Here is a 21898-nt window from a genome sequence, read left to right on the forward strand (position 1 = left end):
AAGGCTCCACATGAGGCAAAAGATGACAAGTTCCTTACTTACATTTTGGTGATGAGGCAGAGCCAAGGACTCTCAAGGGTTTATTTTCCTAAAAAAGTAAGATCTGGTCTGAACTGCCAAGCCCCATCACTCTGTTCTGTCCCCCCAGTTCTCTACCAGACTTCTTCTCTCATAATGAGCTCTTAGAGGGACTGTGGCCTGTTCTATCTCAAAAAGTCATCAAGTCTAAGACAGTATAAACTGTAAGACAAATCTTTATCTTAGGTGGCTCTAACAAAGGAAAGATGAAACCATGCCTTAATGATAGGCATTCATATTTTATGAGTCTGGTAACACCAACTTTTCTTTGCTTTAAAATTTCTTTTCCTCACCCTCAGAAATTGGGCCATGTGCTTACCCTTCATCTGCGTTCCTTAGCGTAATATTGGTGACTTTTACACATTGTCTTAGTGACAAGGTCTATTATAGCATCATTTACTTAGGTGTCCTACAGCACTTGTTTTTGCTTTGCAAAATATGAGATTCTGGTCATTCTTCCTCTAATGAATATCTATTTCACTAATATAAAATTTATGTCCCACCACTCTGTTTCCTTGCTTTTCTGTACAGATAACTTTTCATTTCAATGCCAAATCATAGCATTATCATGAAAAGCCTTATTGAGGTAAAATGCAGCATACGATAAACCGCACATACTTAAAAGGTACCATTTGATAAGTTTGACATAATGTATACAACTGTGAGGGCTTCACTAACAGATGTATCTACTCAGTGGTAAAGAATCTGCCTGTGATGCAGGAGACCTGGGTTCAGTCCCTGGATTGGGAAGATCCCCTGTAGCGGGGAATGGCAACCCACTCCAGTATTCTTGCCTGGAGAATCCCATGGATAAGAGGAGCCTGGCTGGCTACGGTCCATGGGGTCACAAAGAGTCAGACACGACTGAAGTGACTATGCAGCAGCAGCAGCATACATCTGTGAAACCATCATCACAAACAAGGTATTAATAATAAAACTACCTACCCCAAAGTTTCTCCTGCCCCTAGGTATCTCTGCCTCTCAACCATCCTGTTCCTCTACCACCTTGTACAGGCAACCAATGACCTGCTTTCTGTTAGTATAGAGCAGTTTGCCTGTTCTAGAACTTTATATAAAAGGAATCATACAGCAGACATTGTTTTTTTGCCTGGCTTCTTTCACTCAGAAGTTATCGTGGATTCATCATTGGTGCATTGACACATTCATTCCTTTAAAAATAGTTTTACTGTGATGTTATTTACCTGCCATAAAATTCACCTGATTTATTATAGAATTCAGTGATTTTAAGTATACTTACAGAGTCGTGCAAACTTCACCAAAATCTAATTGTAGAACAATTTCATCACCCCCAAAAGAAACCTTATGCCCATTTACAGTCACTGCCATTTCCACCCAGCCCTAGGCAACTGCTAGTCTACTTTTTTCCTCTATAGGTTTGCCTTTTCTTGACATTTCTTATAAGTGGATTAATATAGTATGTGGTCTTCTGTCTGGCTTCTTTGGCTTAGCATGTTTTCAGGGTTCCTGTATGTTGAAACATGTATCAATGTTTCATTCCTTCTTATAGCTGAAAAGCATTCTAATTTATGGAAATAACATTTAGATTATTTCCACCTTTGGCTATTAGGAATAATGCTGCTACAAACATTTTCATGCAAGTTTCTGTGTGAACATATATTTTCATTGCTCTTGAGTATAAAGCTAGGAATGAAATTTCTGGGTCACATAGTAACATTATACTTAACATTCTGAGAAAACTGCCAAACTGTTTTCCAAAGCTACTGTACCATTTTATTAATACCTTCCCTTTAGCAATGAACAAAGTTTCCAGATGGGGGCCTCCTGCCAACAGACATGCTGAGCCGAGCTGTCTTTGACGTGGCCCTGCAGTCCTAAGGCTTCAGATATCACAGCCATCCAACAGCTTTACTGGACTCAGGACAGACCTTGAGCCAGGAGAGAGCCTAGCTGAGCTGCCCCTCAGAAACAGATAATATGGGAGTTCCCTGGTGGTCCAGGGGTTTGGACGTGGCTCTTTCACTCCTGCGGCCCAGTCTCAATACCTGGTCAGGAAACTAAGATCATGCAAGCCAGGCATGTGGCACAGCGTCCCACCCCCACAAACAAAAAAGGAAAGAAAGAAGTCCAGATGATAAATGTTTGTTGTTTTAAGCTACTAAGGTGTAGGAAATTTGTTACACAGCCTAAGATTACTAATATATGGGGAATGGCTAAGGGGTGGAGGGCAGGGGACAACCTGGCTCGGGGGGGGGGGGGGGGGGGGGGGGGGGGGAGGTGCCTCCCGCTGCCCCTCCCCCTCGTGACTGCGGGGCATCCACAGGAGCCCCCAGAGATGCCTCTTTAGGGCGGTCATCCAGCCTGGGTCCCTTAGACCAGGAGCAGACAGTGAGGACAGAGGGATGGCGGTCTTGCTGGGAGGCTGTTAGGGAGGAGTGGAGCAGCCGTGCCCTCGACCACCCCTGAGGACAGATTTCGGCCATCCCTCAGAGGAAGCAGCTGCTGGGCTGACATGATGACTGGTGCTGGGCCCCCTCTGCCGCCGGCCCTGCAGGACGGGTGGGCGAAGGGGCTTCAGTCACCCGCCATCTCCTCACAAGACCCCTGGAGGGAGAGTTTCTTCAGAGGCAAATCGCATCTGCCCTGGGTGAGCCCTCGCGAGTCTCCCCTGGGCTCTGGCAGCAGGGGTCACACCCTATGCACCCAGCCTCTCCTGTGGCTCCTGGAAGGAACCCAGAATTGTTGGAACCCAGAAGCCTTGGAGAACGTCCCTCAGTCAAAGCCCCTGGTTGTGCAGGGGAGGAAAGGGCAGCTCGTGGGCAGTCTTTTACAGTGTCTTCATCATTTCCATTTTTTATCCCTTTCTACTGGATCCACTGGCCATGGGTTCCATAGTACTAAGAGTCTTGGGTACTAACTCTTAGTACCCAGGTGGCAGCACTGAGGGGACCCCAGAATCAGGGTTGGGCAGGTCACAGGCAGTGAATGAATGAGAGGCCCATCGCCTGGGGTAGGAGCAGAAGCTTTGGAGTCAGTCAGACCTGAGTGCGGTTTTGATTTTGTCCCACACTTACTTGCTCAATGATCTTGGGTAAGCAACTTAACTTCTCTGAGCATCAGTTTCCTTCTAAAACAGGAATACTACAGCCTGTTTTGCAGAATTGGTATGAGGATTAGCACAATTTAGAATGCCTAGGAGCTCACCTAGAGGAGAACATAGGCAAAACACTATCAGACATAAATCACAGCAGGATCCTCTATGACCCACCTCCCTGAATATTGGAAATAAAAGCAAAAATAAACAAATGGGACCTAATGAAACTTAAAAGCTTTTGCACAACAAAGGAAACTATACACAAGGTGAAAAGACAGCCTTCAGAATGGGAGAAAATAATAGCAAACGAAGCAACAGATAAAGGATTGGTCTCAAAAATATACAAGCAACTCCTGCAGCTGAATTCCAGAAAAATAAATGACCCAATCAAAAAATGGGCCAAAGAACTAAACAGACATTTCTCCAAAGAAGACATACAGATAGCTAACAAACACATGAAAAGAGGCTCAACATCACTCATTATCAGAGAAATGCAAATCAAAACCACAATGAAGTACCATTACACGCCAGTCAGGATGGCTGCTATCCAAAAGTCTACAAGCAATAAATGCTCGAGAAGGTGTGGAGAAAAGGGAACCCTCTTACACTGTTGGTGGGAATGCAAACTAGTACAGCCACTATGGAGAACAATGTGGAGATTCCTTAAAAAACTGGAAATAGAACTGCCATATGACCCAGCAATCCCACTGCTGGGCACACACACTGAGGAAACCAGATCTGAAAGAGACACGTGCACCCCAATGTTCATCACAGCACTGTTTATAATAGCCAGGACATGGAAGCAACTGAAATGCCCATCAGCAGACGAATGGATAAGGAAGCTGTGGTACATATACACAATGGAGTATTACTCAGCCATTAAAAAGAATTCATTTGAATCAGTTCTAATGAGATGGATGAAACTGGAGCCCATTATATTGAGTGAAGTAAGCCAGAAAGATAAAGACCAATACAGTATACTAACGCATATATATGGAATTTAAGAAGATGGTAATGATAACCCTATATGCAAAACAGAAAAAGAGACACAGATGTACAGAACAGACTTTTGGACTCTGTGGGAGAAGGCAAGGGTGGGATGTTCTGAGAGAATAGCATTGAAACAAGTATACTATCAAGGGTGAAACAGATCACCAGCCCAGGTTGGATGCATGAGACAAGTGCTTAGGGCTGGTACACTGGGAAGACCCAGAGAGATGGGATGGAAAGGGAGGCGGGAGGGGGGATCAGGATGGGGAACACATGTAAATCTATGGCTGATTCATGTCAATGTATGGCAAAAACCACTACAATATTGTAAAGTAATTAGCATCCAACTAACAAAAATACATGAAAAAAAAAAAGAAAATAAATAAAATATTCCTTTTGCAAATCGAAAAAAAAAAAAAAGAATGCCTAGGAGCTCAAAAATAGCACCTGCTATCAGTTCGGTTCAGTCACTCAGTCGTGTCTGACTCTTTGCAACCCCATGGACCACACAGCATGCCAGGCCTCCCTGTCTATCACCAACTCCCAGAGTTTACCCAAACTCATGTCCATTGAGTTGGTGATGCCATCCAACCACCTCATCCTCTGTCGGCCCCTTCTCCTCCTGCCTTCAATCTTTCCCAGCATCAGGGTCTCTTCAAATGAGTCAGCTCTTCACATCAGGTGGCCAAAGTATTGGAGTTTCAGCTTCAACATCAGTCATTCCAATGAATATTCAGGACTAATCTTTAGGATGGACTGGTTGGATCTCCTTGCAGTCCAAGGGACTCTCAAGAGTCTTCTCCAACACCACAGTTCAAAAGCACCAACTCTTCGGTGCTCAGCATTCTCTATAGTCCAACTCTCACATCCATACATGACTACTGGAAAAACCACAACCTTGACTAGATAGACCTTTGTTAGCAAAGTAATGTCTCTGCTTTTCAATGTGCTGTCTGGATTGGTCATAACTTTCCTTCCAAGGAGTAAGCGTCTTTTAATTTCATGACTGCAGTCACTATCTGCAGTGATTTTAGAGCCCAAAAAAATAAAGTCAGCTACTGTTTCCACTGTTTCCCCATCTATTTGCCATGAAGTGATGGAACCGGATGCCATGATCTTAGTTTTCTGAATGTTGAGATTTAAGCCAACTTTTTCACTCTCCTCTTTCACTTTCATCAAGAGGCTCTTTAGTTTTTCACATTCTGCCATAAGGGTGGTGTCATCTGCATATCTGGGGTTATTGATATTTTTCCTGGCAATCTTGATTCCAGCTTGTGATTCATCCAGCCCAGCATTTTTCATGATGTACTCTGCATATAAGTTAAATAAGCAGGGTGACAATATACAGCCTGATGTACTCCTTTTCCTATTTTGAACCAGTCTGTTGTTCCATGTCCAATTCTAACTGTTGCTTCCTGACCTGCATACAGGTTTCTCAAGAGGCAGGTCAGGTGGTCTGGTATTCACATCTTTTTCAGAATTTTCCACAGTTTGTTGTGATCCACAATAGTCAAAGGCTTTGGCATAGCCAATAAAGCAGAAATAGATGTTTTTCTGGAACTCTCTTGCTTTTCCTATGATCCAACGGATGTTGGCAATTTGATCTCTGGTTCCTCTGCCTTTTCTAAATCCAGCTTGAACATCTGGAAGTTCACAGTTCACATATTGCTGAAGCCTGGCTTGGAGAATTTTGAGCATTACTTTACTAGCATGTGAGATGCATGCAATTGTGTGGTAGTTTGAGCATTCTTTGGCATTGCCTCTCTTTGGGATAGGGATGAAAACTGACCTTTTCCAGTCCTGTGGCCACTGCTGAGTATTCCAAATTTGCTGGCATATTGAGTGCAGCACTTTCACAGCATCATCTTTTAGGATTTGAAATAGCTCAACTGGAATTCCATCACCTCCACTAGCTTTGTTTGTAGTGATGCCCCCTTGACTTCGCATTCCAGGATGTCTGGCTCTAGGTGAGTGATCACACCATAGTGATTATCTGGGTCGTGAAGATCTTTTTTTGTACAGTTCTCCTGTGTATTCTTGCCACCTCTTAATATCTTCTGCTTCTGTTAGGTCCATACTGTTTCTGTCCTTTATTGAGCCCATCTTTGCATAAAATATTCCCTTGGTATCTCTAATTTTTTTTAAGAGATCGCTAGTCTTTTCCATTCTATTGTTTTCCTCTATTTCTTTGCACTGATCACTGAGGAAGGCTTTCTTATCTCTCCTTGCTATTCTTTGGAACTCTGCATTCAAATGGGTATATCTTTCCTTTTCTCCTTTGCTTTTTGTTTCTCTTCTTTTCACAGCTATTTGTAAGGCCTCCTCAGACATCGTTGTTAATATTACAGTAATAGTAACACTAACTAGAGGGTCTCAGAACAACTCTGGATATTTCATATATGCTACTATTACTTAGTTTTGGAGGTAATCTTACTGCCATTGTTTTCATTCTAGAGAGAAAGAAAATTCTCATAAACACCTAAGGGGAGAGAGCAGGTTATAACTGTAATGAACAGCCTTAGTAATAAAAGGAGAGGAAACACACACACACACACAACCTCAAACCAAGAACACAGGTCCTTGCCAAGGATCTTGGTTACAAAAGGCAGTTGCATTCTTGGAAAATGAATGGAATGACTCTAGTCCCAGTTGATGTCTAGCAGTGTTCTGGGAAGACGTAGCCCTGGTCTCTGGGACACTCCCAGTGCATGTGCCAGAATAAACGCAGTCTATTGCTAGAGAAGTTCCAGATGAATGGGACTGATGGCCATGGAAATTTATGCTGATAAATCCTGGGGAGTATTTTCTCTTCTCTCAGCAGAACTTCTTCATTTAGATAGTTTTGGGGCTTAGAGTTTAAATATTAGTGTTTTCATTTTGCTTTGACAATTTGAATGAAATTTCTTCACTAGTGAATCTAATAGGGACTTTAAAATATTCGTATTAGAAAACATATTTTTGGTGAATTACAGACTTGGAAAACAAAATTAAAACTAGATTAATCAACTTGCTCTAAATTTGGCTCTTCCTTAGCTCCCTAGATGGCGAGATGGGACCACTCTAATCCCACTAGTTCAGAAGCGGCTCTTCCTACTATAGGATTAGAGTGAGGAAACTATTTTTGTTTTGGTTTCATCCAAAAAATTTCTTTTCCTTTCAGAATAGAAAGTTAAACACTTTATGCACAACTTTTTAAGGGCCCTTTCTAGCATTAAATGAGCGCTAAATGGAGGTATGCCATTTCCTGGTCTGAAGGCCTGGACCCCAGGTATTTTCCTCTTACCTCCGACGAACAGTTGACGGTACCGGTAGTGAAAGCTTACCTTAAATCAGGTGCTGTGCTAAGAGCTTCATCTTATTCATTCCTCACAGGGAGACAAGAAAATGTCATTTTCATTTTCTTTAAATGCTACCATTTTCACTTGTGGACATTTTGTAGGTAAGTGCTTTGAGGTAAAAATTTCAAATGTGACCACCTCAACCAGGTGAAGAATCTGACTGAGAGAGTGAATGTTGGGAAGAGACCTCTTTTTGGGTGCTCATGTTTTCACTCCTGGCAATGACATCTAAAGGGACAGAGCTATGTATTTTTGCACGAAGAGGCAGGAAACATCTGGATAAATGAATTAGCACAAAGCCTGGCCCAGAAATGAAAACCAGAAGCTATGGGACAAAGAGGCCTGTGATTACAGTTACCAGAAGCAAAGGGGTGCCTTCCTCTCCAGCCTGATTAAGAACCCAAATAAGTCCAAACTGTGTCCTTTATTCATCATCTATAGGTGCCACGCACGGTGCTGCATGCCTTATGATTGAATCCTCATTTACTCCTCACAATTACCCTTTAATGTAGGTGTTGTGAAGGTGGAAAGAAGCACAAGGCAATTCTACTGTCATCAAGATTATTTATTCAGTCTTATCTCTGCAGTCAACATTCAGCTCAGGGAAGTGGTGACTAAAGTAGAAATATAATGGTCCTTCCCTTGCAATGAAAATACTTCCATTGCTAAGTTACAGAAACTAGTCTCAGAAAAGAAAAACAGTTTTTTTCAGCCTGAGTATTCAAACTTTGGAGTTTTCTGGTGACCAGTCAGCATCTAAACAGAATTTGAATACATTTTTATGGCATTGGATTCAATAGAGAAAAACCTTTGAAACATGGAGAGAAATCAACTTCATTCAGGTTGAGATCCACATAGACTATCTTTGTAAAAGTGTTTTCTCCTATGATTTAGCTAAACTAAGAACTAGTTGAGTTTGCCCAGCTGGGAGAAAAATCAACTCAGAAAGGAATTTTCTCTAGGTGTTTTATTTATGAATTCAGCCATTCAAGTTCAACTACTTCCTATTACTAAACCAGGTTAAATTTGGACTTTATAATTTTAAGGCCTAAGTCACGTCATGGCATTTCTCTTCTAAAAACCCTCTAATGCCTCGGTGTGCTCAGTTACTTAGTTGTGTCCAATTCTTTGCAGTACTATGGACTGTAACCTGCCAGGCTCCTCTGCCCTCCAGGCTCCTCTGTCCATGGAATTTTACAGGCAAGACCCTGTAAACCCTGTAAACCCACTGGAGTGGGTTGCCATTTCCTGCTCCAGGGGATCTTCCTATCCCAGGGATTGAACCCGCATTTCTTGCGTCTCCTGCTTTGTGTATGTGTGCTGTTGTGTCTGACTCTTTGCGACCCCATGGACTATAGCCCACCAGGTTCCTCTGTCCATGGGATTTCCTAGGCAAGAATACTGGAGAGGGTTGCCATTTCCTCCTCCAGGGAATATTTCCGACATGAGGATCTTCCCGGCCCCGGGATCAAACCCATGTCTCTTGCATTGTCAGGCATATTCTTTACCATGGAGTCATTAAGGAAGCCCAAAATGTCAAACAAACTTGGCTCACACAAGGATCAGGCTCGAACCTGTGACCTTGACGTTATTAGCACTGCACTCTAACCAACTAAGTTAACTGGCCAGGATCTCCTACATTGGCAGGCAGATTCTTTACCACTAGCACCACCTAGCAAGCCCCTTTAATGCCTCACCGCGTCCCTAAAACCAAAGTTCTCCTAAAATCCTATGTAGTTTGGTTCTGCATTACCGTGTTTCTCTCTCTAACTTCATCTGGTTTCTTCCTTTCTATTTTAATGCATCAATTCTGCAGCTAAGAAGAGATTGCTCTCTGAATTCTCCCCACCTCTTTCAGTTTTCTCCATCAGAAGTCAGCAAATACAACAAATACATTTGGGTGGATCAAATGCCCATTTTTGTACAGCCAACAAGAATGGTGTTTACATTTTTAAATGGTTCAAAAAAGCCTCCAGAAAACTGTTTCATGACATGAAAATTATATGAAGTTCAAATTCTGGCATCAGTGAATAAAATTTTATTGGAACATAGCTGAGGCCATTTCAAGGGATCCCTAACATGTATTCTGAGCACAGAGGAGCCCTAGATACAGGAATTGTAGGAAAAAAAAAAAAAAGGCTTTGCTAAGCCACATGTTTCCTTGTAACCTAGTGGTTGGTCACCTGTTTCCTCCAAGAGAATTTTGATGTGGTCTTTCTATATATGTGTTACATATGTATGTAAATAAGTATATAGATTATATTTAGTATAGAGAAGAACTATTAATCTTCATAATTTTACTATTAATAATCTTAGCAGGGTACCACTTTGGAGATTTTTGGCATATTTACTTCTAGTCTTTTATATATAAATTTACACATATATAGAGCTGTGTTGTAGAAATGGTGGAGAAGAAAACTTCGGTTCGCTCCCAGGACCCTGGTCAGCGGCGGGTGCTGGATCCGGCAGCCCGGCAGCGCCGCATCAACAGGCAGCTCGAGGCCTTGGAGAATGACAACTTCCAGGACGACCCCCACGCGGGCCTCCCCCACCTGGGCAAGCGGCTGCCTCAGTTTGATGACGACGCAGACACTGGGAAGAAAAAGAAAACACAAGGTGATCATTTTAAGCTCCTCAGGCCTTGCTGGGGGAGCAGAACTTGAGTGTGGCCGAGGGTCCTAACTACCTGACGGCCTGTGCGGGACCCCCATCCCGGCCCCAGCGCCCCTTCTGTGCTGTCTGCGGCTTCCCCTCCCCCTACACCCGGGTCAGCTGCGGTGCCCGGTACTGTACTGTGCGCTGTCTGGGCACCCACCAGGAGACCAGGTGCCTGAAGTGGACTGTGTGACCCTGGGCGTCTCCAGAGAGGAAGGCCCTGTGCATCGCCCGGCCTCGGAGAGAGCATCACTGAAAGAAAAGATGCTCCTCCCGGACCAGGAGGGCAGCGCAGCAAAGCCCGTGTCCTGTCCTCCAGGGAGACCAGCCTCGCTTCCAGGGCCGGAGGCAGGGCGGTGCCTGAGCCCTCAGAGTGCAGTTGTAATAAAAGGTCTCCTGTGAGAAAACAAAAACAAACAAACAAAAAATTACATATATGTAATTACTTCTAAGCTTAGCTGTGAATTTTCTTTTTTAAATATTTATTATTTATTTGTTAATTTGACTGCCCTGGGTCTTAGTTGCAGCATGCGGGATCTCTGACCTTCGTTGTGTGTGGCTCATGTGTCCTTTTGGTTGTGGTTGTGACATGGGATCTCCTAGTTGTGGACTGTGGGATCTAGTTCCCTGAACAGGGACCGCCCCAGGGATCCCTGCATTGGGAGCATGGAGTCTTAGCCACTGAACCACCAGGGAAGTCCCTCAATTTTCATTAAATATTTTTATCTAGAAGAAAATACTAATTCTCACTCTCCTAGATATCCTCACTTCAAAATTACCTTTAAAATATCATTTTTAGCCTAAATGATAGGATATATATTTATTCTTGAAAATTTAGGTAGTAAATATAAATAAGGAAAATGAAATTGCTGTCAGTCTCCTCACCCATAGACAAGCACCAGTAATATTTAGTTACACATAAACATTCGTATTTAATATCCATTGTCTCAAACCTCCTAGGTTTCCTGGATCTACCTCCAAAACTTCAGTAGATGCCAGACTCAGCAGACCCTGTATTAGGAGCTATGCTGAAAATCAGAAAGTAGAATGCCAAGTAAATCTACTTGGCAAAAAACCTCTAGCCAATGCTAAAATGACTGAAAACATGCTCAAATTTGTCTGTCTCTCCTGAGTAAGAGGGAGAAACTTCATGACACATATAGCCCAGAGGTTTCTCCATAAATATACAGTCTTACTGCACATGCTGTTTTTACGGCTTGCTTTCCCCACTCAGCAATATATCATGAATAGCTCCCCACTTAATGTTATCATAATTCTTCTAAAATGTGTTCTTTAATAGTTGTGGAATATTCCATTCTAAAGATAAAAACATAATTGGTTTAGTCCCCTCTACTAATGAACACTCAGGTTGTTTGTAAACTTTAATCTGTTCTAATAATCATAAGAATCATTGGGCATTGTTTCCAATAGTATAAATGTGGACTTGCTTGGTTCCACTGTATGCAGACAGTAAGGGGTTGATGCATGTTTCCAAGATTGCTTAGAACAGGTTAAATTCTCACTTTAGCCTACCTAGGTTATTATCATTTTACAAAAAATCCTTTGTCAGTTGAATAAACAAAGCAATTCTATCTCATTGATGTTATAACTTGAAGCTGGTTGATAACTAAGGAGATTGAACGTATCTTCATATGCTTATTAGTCATTTCTACTTCTTTTGTGAACTGCCTATGTCCTTTGTCTTTTATTTATTAATGTGCAAGTGCTCATTTTACATCAAGGATACTAACTTTTGTAGTATGGGTGCATGCTCAGTCGCTTCAGTGGTGTCTGACTCTTTGTGACCCCATGGTCTGCAGCCCACCAGGCTCCTCTGTTCACGGGATTCTCCAGGAGAGAATACCGGAGTGGGTTGCCATGCCCTCCTCCAGGAGATCTTCCAGACCCAGTGATCAAACCCATATTTCCTGTGGCTCCTGAACTACAGGGAGATTCTTTACTGCTGAGCCACTGGGTGTATATGCTGTGAATATTTCCCTCAGCTTCCATTTGTCTTGTAATTTTTTTAATGGTGTATTCTATCATTATTTCTCCTTGTTTTATTCTTAGAAACTGCCCCCCCCCCCCACACCAACACACACACACATCAAGATTCCATGAGGCGAATAGCCCAACAGTCTGTGTTTCTAATCACTATGCCTTACAGCCCTCCACAGAAGGTACAGACTTAGCTATTGCATCAACATTGCTTCTATGGGAAAGCCCAAGACCTTCAATACTGGGTGTACCAGACCCAGGGGATGAAACCCCTATGTAAGGCCTGCTTGTTGCTCACCAAACCCAGCAGTAGGACTTCTCAAGTTACGATGACAGTAAAGATGGGGATGTCAGAGGAGCACAAGGCCCTAAGTGAACGCCGTACCAAACATGTGCAGAGATGCCACTCGTGGAGGAAATCAGAGGGTCAACTTCCTCATTCCCAGGCTGGTGTGATGGCTCCAGGTATGAAACAACAGCTGCAAGTTATGTGATGGAAGCTTCCTGGGGGTCAGCCCTGAGCCAGTTCTGACTGTGTCTGCATCACTCACTGGCTCCTCACTGACCTGTGCAGGAGGGTCTAGTGTCCTCACTTTACAGATGAGGAAACCAAGGCCTGAGAGGTCCAGTCACCCCACACTGGCAGCAGCACAGCCAGTGCAACCGAGGCTGGGCTTGCTGATGCCCAGCTGAGAGAGGAACTTGTCCTGAGGGCAAAACATTGGCGAGCTCAACAGCGCTGAGCCTCAGTTTTTTCACACTCCAAAATCTTGGCACATCTGACTGTGGGGATTAAGTAAGACTAGGTCCTCTACTATCCCTCCTCACTCTAAGATCATTCTATAAATATATTTCTGTTGATGATGTGGTTTTTGGTCTAATTTCACCTTGCTTCTTATTTCTCACAAGAAAAGAAGCAAAGGTCATAGGCCTTTCGGTTAATGTGTGAATGCATGCACAGTAGCATGGCAAGGAGAAGGACTCAGCGTGGGCTGGAGAGGTCATGGAGGTGAGATCTGAACTGTCCTCTGTAAGAGGTGAGGACTTGCAGCAAGACAGGAGGGTGATCCAGGAAGGAGGAAACAGGAGCAGGGGCTAGGAGCCCTGGCTATACACAGGGCCCTGTGGGAACCAGGCTGCTGGGGCAGGGTCTGGTTGGGAAGTATGGGAGGCAGGGGGAGTCCAAATGCAGGGGATGGTCATTGTGCCAGGCGGTGGTGGGACCCAGGGAAAGGTGCAGGAGACCGAGTTGACTGACAGTGTAGGGAATGTCAGGAGCCTGTTTCATTCAGCACAGAATAGGTCCTGAGGCTTCAGACTTATAAAAACATGCTCTTAGTTTCACATCCTTCTTCTGCTTGATTAGATGTTCCATTATTGCTTAATAAATTCCGAGAAGTTAATACTCTAAATAGTAACAACATGAAACACTATGGACCCATGCAATGACTGTTGAAATCATTGCTCTTTTTAAATTAATTTATTTTAATTGGAGGCTAATTACTTTACAATATTGTAGTGGGTTTTGCCATACATTGACATTAATCAGGCATGGGTGTACATGTGTTCCCCATTCTGAACCCCCCTCCCATCTCCCTCCCCATCCCATCCCTCAGGGTCATCCCAGTGCACCAGCCCTGAGCACCTTGTCTCATGCATCCAACCGGGACTGGCAATCTGTTTCACATTTTTTTTGAGCATTAATTTAACAATCTGATGAAATAGACACTCTCCTGGTTTTAAGGAAGTTAACTCTTGAGAATTTTGCTCAGTGGCCGAACTTCCATCTGTTCCTTCGTCTCTCCTTCTGTGTCTGTTTCTGGTCTCTATGCTCACTTGTTTGTTTTCTAACATTTTCTTTTTTCCATAAGAACTATTTCAACTGCTTTATGGGAGTAGATAGAACACAAATAAATTATTATTGAAATTTCCCTATATGGTCTTCAATATCTCATTATACTGAATAATGACAAAAGTCTTCATACATAAAACCTTTTGGACAGAAAATCTGAAGTCCTTTGTACAGCCAACTTATTAAACCTAATTCAAGTTAACAATCCCTGTGTTTGTAGGTATAGCATTTTAAGGATTAAAAATGTGGGAATTTTTTTGGTTAATGTGCATTATTTTATTTGAGCTACTAACTTCCTGACAGTGAGCTCTTTTTTTTTTTTCTTTTTCGTCTCAAATACCTGGCACAGTACCTATGGTATAGGTAGGTTTCCAACAAACTCTTACTGAAAGAATGAATGAATAAAGTAAGAAATAACAATTCTGTGAACAGAAATATGTACTAATCATTATTCTGTTTCACTGAGGAAGAAGCAGTGCTGTGCTGGAGTCATGATGACACAGGGTGGGACTCGGGACCCATTACTACACTGCTGGCACCTGAACGAACAGGTCTATGCAACAGAACACAAACTCTATGGGACTAAAAATGACTGCATGCACATGCGGTTGGGGCAAGTTATGAACAATAGGTACAAAGAAGGCCAAAACCCAATTGTCACTTCCGAGGTGACAGGAGCAAGGGTACTATGTGTGATCCCTACACATGCAGCGTGGCCAATGGCATGGGCAGAGCACCCAAGCCACGCTTTTGCTGAATCCACTTATCTGCCCATACTCTCACCTCATTTAAGGAAACAGCTCTTTCCCCCGCCACCGCAACACACACTCAGGGAGTGAGCAAGGGTACCTCTTGTTTTTGTTCCCTCCTGCTGTAGCACAAATCCCAATAAAGCCATGCTCAAATTCCTTCTCTGACCTCTAATCAATTTATATATATATAATATAATATATAAGAATATTATAAGACATATATATAATATGTGAAAATACATATATAAAAATATATATAATATAATAATATATGATAATAAATATTATATATATATATATATATAAATTTATATTGATTAAAGAGTCCAAGGACCCTGGTTGCTAACAATGGCACTTATTTCTTCCATTAAGTGACTTCACCTTGGCAGCTTGATACTGGCCACTGTGGGAGTACCAAGAAAGTAAGCAAAGACTAAGTCAGTACTCCTTCCCCTCCAACCCTTGAGAGCCAGTTTTAAAATATTTGCCAACATACCATTGAAATCAGGATTCGGACTAGTTAAGTGATTTGACTGAGGTTAAAGTGCTGGCTGAGAAGTCAAGTCCAGGCTCCTGGCTCTAAGACTAGAGGCCATTAGGGAAATTGATGAGTCAAGGACGAAAGAGCAGCCAGTTTCTGACTCTGCAGCGCAGCTCCGTAAGTGGCAGAAACTGTATCTCCAGGACGTGAAACACAGCAGGCCCTTTCATAGCAATGGTGATGGACAGAGCATGAAGACCTAAGTTCTTTAAAGTACCATAATGCTCTACAATCCTTGTACCACCAGTTCCCTTAGTAAAGACTCAGGGCTTGTCTTTGCCTATTTGTCCATTTGGCATTTCACTGCCTTTATTTTTCCATGTCAGTGAATAGAAACCTACCCTGTATGTATCTTGTGAAGAAAGTAATGGTTTATGTAGGTGTGGATTTTGTGGCTGGACACAGTTGGCAGGTCTCAAGTGGCCAACAATGAGAAATGGTGACTAACCCAAGTTTCTGCTCGGTCCCACCTCCATGCTAAGTTGGAATTTAAAGTCTTTGGACTAAGGCTGAATCAAGAACTAATTCTCTAAATGTATTCTTTGTGGAGGGATACCCCAAGTATCTTTGCCCATGATGTGAGCTAAAGTTTCAAAGCTTATGTCACAGTCACAAAACATGAGAAGACAGCCATTCAGTAGTTCCCCCCACCTCCCCCCCGGCACCCCGCCCCCCCCCCTCCCCGCGTGGAGGAGATGAACAAATTAGAAGCCATCAAATTTGGATTGATAAGTGATATAACAATGGAGAGAACACATAATTTTCCACACATAAAATGAGGATGATAAATTCATACTTTAGGTTGTTCTCTTCCTTCTTAGGCAGATAGGGTAAGCTATTACCATGAATTGGAAGCATTTATATCATTAACAAGATTAATGAAACATTTATACCATTAGCAGGAAGCATATATGCTTCTCAGCATTACTTGCTACAATGTGTTTCCTGAGAAAAATCTACAAAATTGAAATTACAAGCTTTCCAATAGATTCTGGGTGATTTGTGACTTCTGGTAATACGCTCATTTGGCTCCTGGACTAGTTTTAGCAGGGGCAAATTTGTTTAATGAGGAGTAGATCACCAGATGGAGAAGGCAATGGCACCCCACTCCAGTACTCTTGCCTGGAAAATCCCATGGACGGAGGAGCCTGGTAGGCTGCAGTCCATGGGGGTCGCTAAGAGTTGGGCACGACTGAGCAACTTCACTTTCACTTTTCACTTTCATGTATTGGAGAAGGAAATGGCAACCCACTCCAGTGTTCTTGCCTGGAGAATCCCAGGGACGGGGGAGCCTGGTGGTTTATGGGGTTGCACAGAGTTGGACACGACTGAAGTTACTTAGCTTAGCTTAGATCACCAGAAGAAGCTAATGGGGGAAAAAACCTTAGACTATAGGAATCTATGTAGCATTAATAATTTACAGGTACTTTTATCTTTCTTTTTCCATCCCTGGACAAGAGCCAATAATTGTCCTACCATGAAACTTGAAAGACTAAAAGTAGAAGGTAGAAAGTAGTAAAACTGATTTTTACTGTGGCTTCCAAGAGGACCGTTTTAAGTTCATAGCTTTTACCTGCCACTTTAATCTTTAATACTGATGATTCATCGATATTTTGAATATCAGATTGATTTTTTCATGAAGATGACAGTTCTTTTTCCTAATTCATATGAAACTATCCAGACTAGAATAAGAGGCCTATAATTTGAGAATGTTTCCATAGAGATGATATACGGCCATTCAGAGGGGCAGATTATCACTAGAGTCCTTTTTTTCCCCAACAAGGAGGAACCTGGCATCACAGTGGAATGATTAAATGACTTAGTGTTTTCCTGACAGTCATATAATATCTGTTGATTGCAGTCCCCTTGTCTTCCCTTTCGATTACATTAGTGCCTTTATGGAACTTGGGGTTTGTTTTTGTTTGGGCCAGGATCACAGTACAGTAGGAGAATACTTTGGATCCCTCTAGTGGTCACTTTTTCAAATTGCAGTTCTCCACTCAAAGGTTTATGGAATTTAGTGGGTTACCATCGAAACAAAATTTTTTTAAGTGAAAATATGTATTGCATTAGTAAATGTAAATGTTTTTTGGTGAAACTTTGTTTCTTATATATATATAATTCAGAGTAAAGATCACTTTCCAGTCAGCAATGTTTAGCACCAGTGGGCTACCTACAGCAGGATGCGATTAGGGTGAGGGGAGCGAGGCAGGGCTAAGTAAGTGTGGAGTTGGAGCCTGTCTCTATTTTAAAACTTTGATGTTTCATTCACCATGGGTTTTTTGCGTTGTTTTTGATTTTTTAAAAGTACTTCTTTAAAATATTATTTAGATTAGAATGAGTGGAGGAGAGTCACACAGCACTGAGCATTCTGCCCACAGCTGGATATTGCCGATTGTGGAGGTACTGTCTGCCTGTTGTGTTATGTTTCTCCAGCAGCCCAGCAGGAGTTGTAGAGAAGATGGGAATGACCCAAGGTCTGGGGTTGCTGGGATGGAAGGACAGGAATGAGGCAGAAGAGGGCAAAGGTGCCAGGTGACCCTGCATCTGAGACAGGGAGGTGGGTAGAAGAAAAGTCAGGAGATGGCTGGATGGGCCAGAGGTGTTAGGGGTGGGCAGAGGATTCCAGATGAATGTTTAGAGGTTGTGGTTGAAGAGGGAGTGGACTGGACTTTGAAATTTCAGAAGAAGTACAGTTCTAAGTGAAGCCACATAAATGACTTTCCTGCTGGTATGTTGTCCTCAGTGTGTGGGAGGAAATGTAAACAAACTGGCATCTACACCATAAAACAAGGGTTCCTTGGACTTCTGAGTGTCACCTGTCTACTAGGTAAGATGTAGAAATATAGTTTCTCTGAGATTGGATGTTGTTAATGTATTACAATGATGGTCAGGAACAGTGGTTAAGAAACAAATAGATGGATGCAAAAATGCACATTTTAAAATTCAAACCCACTGGCTTTCTCTAGTTAAAATTACTCTGGTCTAGATTTAGTGCTGCTGCGCCTTCTGGAAGATGCCTTCCCCAACCCCACCCAAGCCCAACCTTGAGAGCCCCCCGGGCTCCCAGCACAGCTTTCACTGTTTGCTCCAGGTCTGTCGTCCCACTTGAGCTCCATGACAGGCCTTGTCTGCCCTGCCTTCTGACTGTCTCTCTCGACCTTTGTTACCCCATCTTAACTTTCTGATGAACCAGCCCTTTAAAATAATTCCTCTTGTTTTGACTTGTCCTTCTTCTTCCCCTGAGTTGACTGTTCTCCAGGCCTTTGTCAGCTCCCCCTCCTCCAGAGTTCACCTGTGTTCATAGCTGCCATCATCTTTACCATCAGGGTGTCCACCCAACCTCCAGTGCTGTCTGCCTCCAGACGCAGACCACCTGCTGTCTTTCCAACACCTCTGTCAACACAGCCTAAAAGTTAGCCTGTTCACTCCTCACTTCTGACTCAGGAAACCAGTTTTCTCACTTCTGTTAGTAATGCTTTGTCAACAGGAATAATCAGCAATCTATAACAGGAATAGAAAGGAGTTTTATTTGAGCAAAAGAAAGTTTGAGTTTTAATTTTAGTTTTTTTTTTATTTTAGTTTTAATTGAGCAAAAATTAGTTTTATTTGAGAATTGTTTCTCAAGCACCTGAAAGCCATTCCTCTGATGTGGAATCATCAGGGAAGACAGACTCCTAATTTTAAGATTGCCAGTAGTCAGACACAGCTGGCCTAATCACACTGATACTCATCCACTCTTACCCACATTTTGTAATTCCAGTTCACTTCCCTGACTACTTGAACCCCCAACCACTGCCCCTCCCTGCTCCCCCATTCTCTCTTTAAAAGCACCCTGTCACCTCTGCACAAATCAAGGTGGAGCTCAGCTCATCCCTTTTGTTATTATTGTTACTGGATAAAACCTGTGTCCACCGCTTTAACTAAAACCTGACTTTATTTTTGACACCTGAAACAAAAGATTGCTCCTCCTTCTGAGACTATCTAAATTCTGTTAATCCTCAAGCACTTCTGAAATTCTATGATTCATTCAACCCTCTCTGATCTCTGATCCTCAGGACACGCCTACTGGGCCTGCCATTGGTGGTGCCCAAGTTAACCCTGACCCACCTGTACCTTACAGGGATGTGCTGGGTTTTTTCCTGTGATTTTGTCTTGACTCCAATTACTTGTTTCCAATATTTTGAGGGTGACCACTATTAGTTTGTTATTTTCCTTTGTGTCTAGTATAAGTACTTACATAGAAAGTACTCAAATACTTACAGGATGAATTGAAGTACTGGAAACTGCCATAGTTTAACTATAAACTAAAATGCAGTCTTTGTCATCTTAATTACAATTTTGACCAATATAGTTGGTTCTGCATATATATTATGATCACAAACGTAGACTCAACAAAGAAATGACTTATCAGCAGGGGTGAGATAGAATAAATGAGAGGTGACTGTAGGTAAACTACTTTTGTCCAGAAAAGGTTAAAGGACTCCCTTGTATATTTTTGAACAGTTGTGAGGTTCCAAGACTTGAGGTGGGGTCTACCACCTGTTTCCCCAAATTCCTTTACTCTCCTCTTCTTTATCCTTCTGATGACTGTCCCCTATTTAAAAAGAGGATATAAATCTGTCTCCAGTCCAAACACAGATAAACCCAAGTTATGTTCCAGATATTTGCATATTTTCATCTATTCTCTCCTATGATCTTTCCTGTTTCCTATTTTCACCAGGCTCTGAAGTCACATGTAATTTTTATACCCCCTCAGTAACAGTACATTGATATTCATCCCCAATTTGCAGATTAAACCACCAGATCAGCGTGTAGGGAGGGGTGTCTGAGGTCACATGATAACCAGGTAGCTCTAAACCAGGTAGCCCTGGAGTTTCTAACCTGCTGATTGGTCACCTAGCCGCACTTCCGTCGCAAAGGAAGCTGATTCTACAGCATTCTCTTGTGGAGAGTCGCTGAGCTCACACTCATTGTTGGGATCTCTTTGTTTCCTGTAAGCTCAGCATTTCTTTCTCCAGGTCAGGCAGGCCTGTGGGCCTCCTCCAGTTCCCTCCCCTGCAGTTTGAATAGGAAGCTAGAGGATGTACTCTAGAGAAGCTTTAGGACCATGGAACAGGAAGGGTGGGCCTTGATTGCCTGTTGGTGGTCTCTAGCAGCAAAGCCTGGCCTGGGGAAACGTCATTTAGTTGTAACAAGTGAATTCAGATCATGGTGTTTTTTTGGGGTGTCAAATTATACCCAGAAACAGATACTGTCTTTATCAGTAGTTTAATTAACACTCGCTCACTGTGGGATTTATAATTTCACCAGACAGTGGCATACAGGATAACAACTCTTAATAAGCCAATAAATAAAGGAACACTCCAAACAAATGATAGATTAATTACACTATTGTTGCAGGCAAAGTGAGATGACAAAATCCAAATTCAGTCGAGGTACACGTTTTCTCTGATGTTAGTTCTCAGGAGAGTGGGCTTAACCAATTGAGAGCTGAGGTCCAGCTACCTGCGAACCTAAAGTGAAAAGTCCTGAGTTGCTATAGCAGGTTGCAGAGAACGAGGGCGGGGGTATTAGAGGCAAGATGATCTTGACTGGGCACTTCAGGCTTTCCCCACTACAGTTAAGAGTGGCCTTTACCACCTCAGGAGTCAAGACCCCAAGGTCTTGATGAAATAAAATTATTTTAAGCCAGGACAAGAAAAAACAATTCAAACATAAAATTCTCTCCCTGCTTCTTTCTACTACTAGCTCCTTCCTTTTCATGTGCGTTGTGCAACTGCATTTTACATTAACCAGATCTTCTTAGAAGACACAAGAATGCCTGCTTTACCAAAAAGAGCAATTTCCTCTTGGTGCCAGCAAGGTAACTCCTTAGGAGAAAATATTCCTTTTTAAAAAAATCCTGTAAGGGGTCACGATCACCCACTATTCCCCTTGTATGTGCAGATGTGGAATATGTAAACTGTTAATTTGTTATTTTGATTAAAAAATAAAATAAAAAACCCTTTGTTTTGAAAAGTGTGCAACTGTGCTTTCACTTCTAACAGGTGAAACAAGTCAGTTCTTAGAGCTTTATGAAAGACTGTGTCATCAAGTCATCTTAGATAAAACTTTCTATTTCTTTTTAGATCAACTCTTAGCTAATTTTTTGTTGACAGTCTTCAGAGAGCTGGACCAGCAAAAGTTAGCTTTGCCTAGATCAGAACTTTCAGATTTTCCAGACACAATCTGGGTATTTTTAGTACAAATGTCCCCTCATCTTAGTTGCTTCTTCATGTGTTTATGCTAATAACCCCTCAGTTCAGCCCCTCTGCTGAAAGGCAATACCGAAGAATGTTCAAACTGCTGCACAATTGCACTCATCTCACACGCTAGCAAAGTAATGCTCAAAATTCTCCTGGCCAGGCTTCAACAGTACTTGAACCATGAACTTCCAGATGTTCAAGCTGGATTTAGAAAAGGCAGAGGAACCAGAGATCAAATTGCCATCTCTTGGATCATCGAAAAAGCACACGAGATACAGAAAAACATCTACTTCTGCTTTATTGACCACACCAAAGCCTTTGACTCTGTGGATCACAACAAACTATGGAAAATTCTTAAAGAGATGGGAATACC

General features: G+C 42.4%; 1 pseudogene across 1 annotated transcript; it reads left to right on the forward strand.

The window, feature by feature from the left end:
- The first annotated feature begins 9860 nt into the window (after positions 1-9860).
- On the forward strand, positions 9861-10562 carry LOC122444880 (annotated as a pseudogene). Its single transcript, XR_006270372.1, has one exon. The product of XR_006270372.1 is annotated as a zinc finger HIT domain-containing protein 1-like (transcript).
- Positions 10563-21898: the final 11336 nt, after the last annotated feature.

The sequence above is a fragment of the Cervus canadensis genome, chromosome 7, assembly GCF_019320065.1.
Source record: "Cervus canadensis isolate Bull #8, Minnesota chromosome 7, ASM1932006v1, whole genome shotgun sequence".
NCBI lineage: Eukaryota > Metazoa > Chordata > Mammalia > Artiodactyla > Cervidae > Cervus > Cervus canadensis.